The sequence below is a fragment of the Canis lupus genome, chromosome 25 (assembly GCF_011100685.1).
Source record: "Canis lupus familiaris isolate Mischka breed German Shepherd chromosome 25, alternate assembly UU_Cfam_GSD_1.0, whole genome shotgun sequence".
Taxonomy (NCBI): domain Eukaryota; kingdom Metazoa; phylum Chordata; class Mammalia; order Carnivora; family Canidae; genus Canis; species Canis lupus.
In genome coordinates this window covers 46661624-46670394 of record NC_049246.1, presented here as the reverse complement: position 1 = coordinate 46670394, position 8771 = coordinate 46661624, and the positions used below count along the sequence as shown (strand labels likewise).

Here is an 8771-nt window from a genome sequence, read left to right as displayed (position 1 = left end):
TCCCTAGCACACAATATTGAGCTAACAAAGGAACTCTCTGTGTTCTGTTTTTCTCCCCCTCCCCCCCTTTTTTTTTGCCTTGATTCATATTTATTCCCTTTTTTCTTTATCACCAAACACCACTGAGCCTGTCACGTTTCTACTTTCCTTCTTCATTAAATAGGACCAACTGTTGATGACCTGTCTTCCCTTTTACTATAAATCATTGTGCCTTTATCTTTATATGATGTTTAGACTTTGGCTTCCCCCCCAAAAAAATGTTATTATTTAAAGAATCATAATTGTAGTAAAATATACATAACGTTAAATGTACCATCTTGAGTATTTTTAAGTGTACAGTTCAGTGGCGTTGGGTAGATTCACGTTGTTGTGCGACGTCTCCAGAATGCTTTATCTCCGGAAACTGAAACTCCATCTCCATCAAGCAACAATGCTGCATTTCCTCTCCTCCAGCCCCTGCAACTATTATTCCACTTCCTGCCTCTGTGAATTCCACTCCTCTACGTCCCTCATACGAGCGGTGTTCTTTTTTTTTTTTTTTTTTATGATAGTCACACAGAGAGAGAGAGAGAGAGGCAGAGACACAGGCAGAGGGAGCAGCAGGCTCCATGCACCGGGAGCCCGACGTGGGATTCGATCCCGGATCTCCAGGATCGCGCCCTGGGCCAAAGGCAGGCGCCAAACCGCTGCACCTCCCAGGGATCCCATGAGCGGTGTTCTAGTGGTGTTTGTCTGTGTGACTGGCGAATTTCACTTACCATGATGTCTTCATCCATGATGTAGCAAGGGATGGGGTTTCCTTCTTTTTTAAGATGGAAAAACACTCCATTCGTTGGATATACTGCATTTTCTAGTCATTGTCAGTGGACGCTTGGGTTGCTTCTACCTTTTGCTTATTGTGACAGTGCTGCTGTGAACCTAGGGGTGCAAATCTCTCTTGGACACCCTGCTTTCTGTTCTTTTGGGTGAATGCCCAGTAGTGGGCTTGCTGGATCATATGGAAATTTTGTTTATCCTGCTGCACCATTTTACGTTCCCATGATAGTGAGTGAGAGTTCCAGTGTCCCACAGCCTCACCAATATTTGTTGTTTTGTGCTTTTCTTTGAGAGCAGCCTTCCTGATGGGTACGAGGTGGCTTCTCATTGTGGTTTTGATTTCCATTTCCCTAATGGTTGGGGATGCTCAGTATCTTTTCATGTGCTTGTTGGCCATCGGTATATCTTTGGAGAAAGGTTGGCTCAAGACATATATCCATTTTTAAGTTGGGTTGTTTGTTTTTATTCCTTTCTAAGATAAGAATATGCAGAAGCAAGTAGATGAATTTTGAAAGATGCCATTGGAGCTTTTATTCTGAAATGATAGTCTCAACTCCAGGCCTTGGGCAATGTTCTCAAACTCAGAAGAGTCATTTCTCCTACTCAAAGTTCAAAGAATTCAACACCCACAGAGTTGTTTTCAGAGCATTGGCTGCAGGCCAAAAGGGCGAGCGTTATGTTCCTCCAAGGGCTTTATGTTCCTGCAGGGTCTCCTTCCGGTTGGGAGGCTGGGGAGAGACCACTGGGCCGGTCTGCTTGGACTGGAGGGTAAGTGGTCCAGGAAAGGGATGCCTGATAAAGTGCTCCTGGGTTTCCCTGCCTCTGAGACCCTCCCTTACTACCTTGCTCCCTAGTGCTCCCTCCTGTCCTCCTCAAGGGTCCTTGAGAGCAATTTCTGCGAGGACTTCAAGGGTCCACCCAATGTGTCCCCAATCCTCACTGTTCCTGGCCACCCGTGTTGGGGAGCTGCTAGGGACTTGGGATCTGGAGGCCCTAGTTAGCCATTCGATGACCATCTTCCCTCGGTGGCAACCAGAGCAGCTGCGCTTCTCAGTTTTCATCCCTGATTCTCTGGTTGTGACCTAAGTCTGGAGAGGCACGGAGGTCTAGCTCATGACAAGAAAGAAGCCTTGACTGCACGCTCACCACGGGCTCTTGTGGAGGGGCTGGGAGTGGAGGCTGGGCCTCTGCTGGAGCGCGGGGACTCCCAGGAGGAAACAGGGTCCCCCCCCACTGTCTGTGCTGCCCCCCCACCTTCCCTTCCTTCCCTCTGTTCCTGCTGCCTCCCTGCTCTGTCCTCCTGGCCCTCACGTCCCTCAGGGTCTGAAGCCGGAGACATTCCCACGGCCAGCAGCCCTTTCCTCAATATGACTGGCCAGTGCTCACGGCATCACTTCAGGTTCCTGAGGTAGGCCAACAAGACTTCTGTTCTTTTTTTTTTTTTTTTTAAAGATTTTATTTATCTATTCATGAGAGACACAGAAAGAGGCAGAGACATAGGCAGAGGGAGAAGCAGGCTCCATGCAGGAGCCCAATGTGGGACTCGATCCTGACTCCAGGATCCCGTCCTGAGCCAAAGGCAGATGCTCACTGCTGAGCCACCCAGGCGTCCCAAGGCTTCTGTTCTTAGGAGAGAGATTTTTCCAGAAAATGAGATTGGGAAGGAAGAGGGCACAAAGGGCTCCCACATAAGATTTGAAGGAAGTGCTGCACTGGTTTAAAAGGAAGGAAGGAAAGAAGGAAGGAAGGAAGGAAGGAAGGAAGGAAGGAAGGAAGGAATGAAGGAAGGAAGGAGGAAGGAAAAGGAGGGGACAGAGAGAGAGATGGAGAAGAGGGAGAGGGAGAAGGAGGAGGAGGAGAAGAGAGGAAGGGAAGGAGGAAGGGGAGGGGAGGGGAGGAAGAGGAGAGAGGAAGTTAAGAGGGAAGGAGGGGGGAAGAGGAGGAGGGGGAAGGACCAGTGTAGAGCGATGTGTGAACACCATGACTGTCAGTGTTGGGGTCCAGCCAGGAGAGGGGTGACTTGGGACCATGTCATGGGAATTCTGGGTCTTGCTCCATCCTGGGAGCGCTGGTTTTTTCCTTCCAGAGGCTGGAACAAAGCACGTGTGCAAGGCTTCAAGGCTCTTAACCAGGATGTTCCTTCTCAGGAGGGGTGGCCTCTGCATGTTTAGGACGTCAAACCTTGGCTTCCGCACAATTTCCATGCGTTGGGGCCTGGGGACCACACCGGCCTCCCCAACTCGGCCCCTGGTTCCCAGCCCAGCCAGTCCCTGGGCCCGGGAGAGCTGCCCCCACGTGGAGGGCCACAGTTGGGGGTCCCTCACCTCCCCGCCCCCCCAGGGCTTGCAGAAGAGGCAACAAGGCGCATGGAGGTTGTGCAGCTGGGGTGACTTCATGTCCCCACTCACAGCCCCGTGGACGGGCGCGCGGCCCGAGGAGGCCGAGGCAGCCCCAGAGCCTCCAAGGGGCAATTCTGCATGCACCCCACGACTTCACCCTTTTAGAGTTGGCAGTGACCCCGGTGGTTACAGTTTGGGGTGGAAATGGTGGGTGGGGGACTGGGAAAACAGTTCTCCTTTTGGTTTGAATTGATCTGTGCTCCCGCCCACCAGAAATTTTTACAATAAGCATATTTCTTTTTTAATAGGAAACTGCACGTGGATGGAGTCTTAAACACGAGGCAGGTGTTATGGGGGATTACTGTCATCTAGAGCAGGAGCCTACAGTTCTAGAACTGTCATTCCGGCTGGAAGCCGTCGGGGTGGAGCTCGTCCATCAGGGAGCTGGTGCCCCCTTTCCGGCCGGGCCCCGGCCGGGCTGCTCGCCAGCAAAGCTTCCTCTCGGCCCGTCTCATATTTAAACTGTGCTTGTGAGACTTACAGTACTTCGCACACCTCATGCCCACCCTGTGACTTCGGGACCTGCGCATTATTTTTCTCATTTTACAGTTGAGGAAACTGAGACCCAAAGAGATTAAGTGACTTGCCGGCACCAAGATATAAAGCAAGTGCCAGAGGCAGGATTTGAGATAAAAATCCTGTGTGTTCCCTCCTGTATCTGGACCTTACACACTCGTCTACCTGCTTCCACAAGAGCAGGGCTGCCTAGATGGGCTTTGTGTAGTAGCATCTGTACCAGGAGATGCGGTCTAAATATTTTGCATCTCTGACGATGTGTCTCCCACCTGCCTTCGCTCTGTTCCCGGGGGTGGGGGGGTGGGGTGGGGTGGGGGTATTGAGGCCTGTGCACTCCTTCCACCACTATACTTTGCATCTGGAGGCTTCCTCCTCCTGAGAGCATTTGCATGGAGGAGAGTTTTGAACTTTAAGATCCAAAGGAAAGAGTCTCAGAGATGGTGACATTCCAGGGCGGAGACAGGCGGGTGTTACGGGTAGGGACAGGGCCCAGAGCTTCGGTTACCCGGAGAGTCAGTCATACTACCGTCACATGGTGCTGTTGTTACAGGCATTCACTCAGCCAGTTAAAACATATTTATTTATTAAAAAATTTTTTTTCAATTGGAGTTCAATTTGCCAACATTTAGCATAACACCCACCGCTCATCCTGCCAAGTGCCCCCCTCAGTGCCCATCACCCAGTCACCCCCACCCCCCACCCACCTCCCCTTCCACCACCCCTTGTTCGTTTCCCAGAGTTAGGAGTCTCTCATGTAAAACATATTTATTAACGGCCTGCCATGGGTTGATACCAAGATTCCATTTCACATATGAATCGGTTCATTGAATAGCAGTTCACGTTCACAATAGATGGGTAGGGGGGCTTTTCCAGGGTGTACCTCGTGTTCTGGTGATGTCCTGATTGACCAGAGCTGTGCTGCTTTCCCGCAGGCCTGGTGAGGCGACGGGCCGTTCCAGTTTGCCTGGTGGTGTGGGGTTCCTCGAACGCCGGACTTTCCGTACAGTAGCTAGAAAGATCCGGGCAACTGAGGGTGGGTGGTCAGCCTGTGACAGAAGCACAGCTCGGGCCGAGAGGCCTCCTCACTCCTGAGACCGTCTTTTTCAGGGCCTCCGAGAATTAGCTGACTTTAAATGCCTTCTTTAAATGGATCGTGGTTGCTCTTTACTCTGGAAGTATTTATGTGCGTGAGAAATGTTTCGGATTAAACAAAGAACCAACCAAAAATAGATCCCAAGATTGCTTGCCTATGAAGTTCAGATGACAGTTTGAAACAAATGGTCCCTTCCAGCGGTTACGGATTGTACTGGGTAGAGCGGTGTTCCCCCTAAATTCATGTCTACTGGAAGCTGTGAGCGTGACCTTCTTCGGAGATAGGCTCTGCAGACGTGACTGGGCCAAGAGGAGGTTCTCCTGGAGGAGCGCGGGCGCTAAATCCAACGTGAGTGTGGTCCTTCCAAGACCAGGGCCATTCCGACGCCAACAGGAGGGAAAGCCACGCAGAGATGGAGACAGTTTGAAGTGACACCTGTACAGGGTCAAGGACTGCCAGGACCACCAGCACCATCAGAAGCTGGAAGGGGTGAGAAAGGACCCTCCTCTAGAGCCTTCGGAGGGAGCGTGGCCTGGCGACACCTTGACTGCGGCTTCTCCCCTCCTGAGCTGTGACAGCATACATTCCTCTCGTTCTAAGTCACTCAGTGTGTGGTCATTTGTTACAGAGGCTCTGGGAAACTAACACGAATCAGGTTTTTTTTTTTTTTTTTTTTTTTTTTTTAAAGTGAAAAATTGCTATGTGGGTAATTTGAAGAGGGACTCGTTGCTGTTCCTAATGAGAAAATGTTCCCCTTAGTGTTATGCTCATCACCCTCGCAGATGCTCCCAATGACCGTGGCGTGCATTTTGCGGTATTAATAGTTGTTTCCTTGTCTCTTCTTCTTAATTTTGGCCTCTTCAAAGCCTAACAATGGGTCCGATCAACAATTTATTCTTTCTTTTGTTTTGCAAGATTCATGAACATGTTGTTCTCACACATCTGGGTGGTGGGGCTGACACAAAAATTTACGCTTAATAATATTCCTTGGATAAATAAATGACTGTCAGATGCAGGCTTTTTTTCCTTCTCTTGAGCAATCTATGATCATGGAAGCATTATTTTAATCTTATCTATGCCACAGAGGATAAATGACCTTATTTTAAGATAGATACTGACTTACTCTGGATACAGAAAATTGGAATTAGGATGCCAAACTTTTTTTTTTTTTTTAAGATTTATTTATTCATGAGAGACACACAGAGAGAGGCAGAGACACAGGCAGAGGGAGAAGCAGATTCCCTGTGGGGAGCCTGATGCGGGACTTGATACCAGGGCCCCAAGATCAGGTCCGGAGCTGAAGGCAGACGCTCGACCACGGAGCCACCCAGGTGCCCCTACTCAGCATCTTTCAATGGAGTCTATGCTTTCATCAGTCTCTTTTTGGTCTATCCTCATTCAATACAGTGGTTAGAAAGCTGAAATTCAGGGTAAAGGGAATTTTATTGTTTAGGAAAGAAAGGGAAGCACTTTCTGCACTTTTCTAAAAAGAAAGGAAAGTCACTTTCTGCCTTTGACACCGAAACAGAGTTTTGTTACTTATTGCCCAGTAAAGAAACTTAAATTCTGTTTAAAAACAACAACCAACTAATCTCGTTTAATAATGTTCTTGGCGAGGGGTGGGGGGCAGGGACAGGAGTGGTTCCAGCCAGGAATTCTTACTTTCATATCTGTATATTGCTTGAATTTTCTAAAGCAAGTCTGTATTACTTTTGTGATCAGGAAAAGCAATAAAGAGAAATTATTTCCTTGAGGGTAAAAATGTTGGGAGGGAATGGGCCCTTTTAGAAAACAATTTCTGGGAAGCTTTATGAAATTTCAGGTGAGCTTTTGTTGCTAAGGAGTTGCTAAGGAACGTCAAGTTTCTAATAGAAATCTACTGAGCAGTGATCCATGGGTGGAAGCAAATGCCATACTCCTTTCATGGGCTGGAGAACATTCTTTCCTTCTGATTGGAAATGACCCGGGCAAAGTTCACGGTTACCGTACCAGGAGAGAAAGTCTACTTCGCCCTTTGGAAAGCCAGTGCGAGGGGTTAGTGCCAATGGAGTGGGAAATAAACCAGAACTCATCTGGGAACACTTGCCGCAGAGCTTGGCGCAAGGCAGATGCTCGCACATCTTCTATCTCACCCCCAAAATGGAAAGTCCCTGGGGAGGGGGGGTGGCTTCTGATAAAGATGGGAGGGGTGGGGATGCAGAAACTAGCCGAAATATTCGTATTCAGCCAGCATAAGCTTTTTGTCATTAATCGGTTCAAAGCCAGGTTTAGCCTTGGAGCACTGGATTCAGGAAATAGAGAATTACAGATATATTTTACAGGGGTACATTTTAATCTCCGTCTCAACATAATAGGGTTGGAATTGGTTCATGATAGTTTAGGAATACTGATAAACGTACTAAATTAAAATGAGACATTTTTATGATTTCAATCATTGATGGAGAAGGAGAAGGAGAAGGAAGTCGACTATTTTGAATTTGGGGAAATTTTTCTTCAATATTTCCAAGGGTTTCAGCAACTGAGGTGGTGGCCAGTATCCGCATCAAAGCCCATCTGTTACTTCATGTTGTGGAGGGCCAGGCTTGCCTGACCGGGTTGAGCATCTGCCTCACTGAAGCCGTGAGGATTGGGAATGGTGTTGGGGAAGTGACAGAGAGTCTCACTCAAGGGAACCCTGAAGAAAGCCGAGATTCAGGTGATGGGGTGGTCAAGTACTTAATGACAGTATTGAACTTGGGATAGTGACATCGAGGGTATAGGAGCTCAGCCTGAGATCAGGGTCATAAGAAGCAAGAAAATAAGTCACGGTAAGTGTTAGGGATGCTCCCAGGTTTTCCTGTTTTTGGCTGGTGTCTATGTCCTGTGTGAGCTGAGCAGGCTTAACACGAAAATACAAGGAAGGTATAATTCTAGTCGTTCTTGACTGGGGCTCGGGCGCTGGCTTCATGGAAGGGCTCTATGGGAATGTCTTACATTTGTTTGCAAGATTTTGCGCACATGTGTCCTCCTCCATTTTTGCCCTGTTCTGCTGTGGCTCCCACCTGTTGGCTGATGCCCCCAACGAAATCGCCTAGCTCCCTTGGCTGACGGTTTCCGTCATGGTAAGAGATGTACCAATGCCCAGGCTTCCATCTCCAGTGCTTCCAAAGCAGATGGTTCTTCATGTTCTTCTGATCTCTTATCTGCTTCTCCCCAAGCCAAAGTCTTCCCTAAAGCCCCATTACTGCGTGTTTGTTTCCTGATGCTGTTGTAATACATGGTCACAAACACAGACGTGTAAAGTTACACACACTCTTTATCTCATAGCTCTGGAGGTCAAAAATCCAAAATGGGTCTCACCCAGTAATATCGAGGTGTTGGCAGGGCTGTGTTCCTTCTGAAGTCTCCAGGGGACACCTGTCTTCTTCTCCAGCTCCCAGAGGCCCAGCCTCCTTGCCTTGTGTGTGGTCCTCTTCTGTCTCCAAAGCCAACAGGTCCTCTTCTGTCTCCAAAGCCAACAGGTCCTCTTCTGTCTCCAAAGTCAACAGGTCCTCTTCTGTCTCCAAAGCCAACAGGTCCTCTTCTGTCTCCAAAGCCAACAGGTCCTCTTCTGTCTCCAAAGTCAACAGGTCCTCTTCTGTCTCCAAAGCCAACAGGTCCTCTTCTGTCTCTAAAGCCAGCAGGTCCTCTTCTGTCTTCAAAGCCAGCAATGTCCAATCACATATTGCTCACATGGCATCACTCTGGCCCTGAATCTCCTGCCTCCCTCTTTCACATTTAAGGATCCTGGTGATTATATTGGACAGCCTCAGAAAATCCAGGATAATCTTCCCATTCTGAGGTCAGCTGATGAGCAATCTGAATTCCCCTTTGCCGTGTAATGTAACACAATTCCAAATGCCAAGGATAAGATGTGGACATCTCTGGGGATGGTTATTCTTCCCACCACAGTATATAAAAGTCTCCAT

At 48.6% G+C, this 8771-nt stretch overlaps 1 long non-coding RNA gene across 1 annotated transcript; it reads left to right on the top strand.

The window, feature by feature from the left end:
• The first annotated feature begins 586 nt into the window (after positions 1-586).
• On the top strand, positions 587-5911 carry LOC119865863. Its single transcript, XR_005378287.1, has 3 exons — positions 587-1584; positions 2137-2224; positions 3464-5911. It is a non-coding gene; the product is annotated as an uncharacterized LOC119865863 (long non-coding RNA).
• The last annotated feature ends 2860 nt before the right edge of the window (positions 5912-8771 follow it).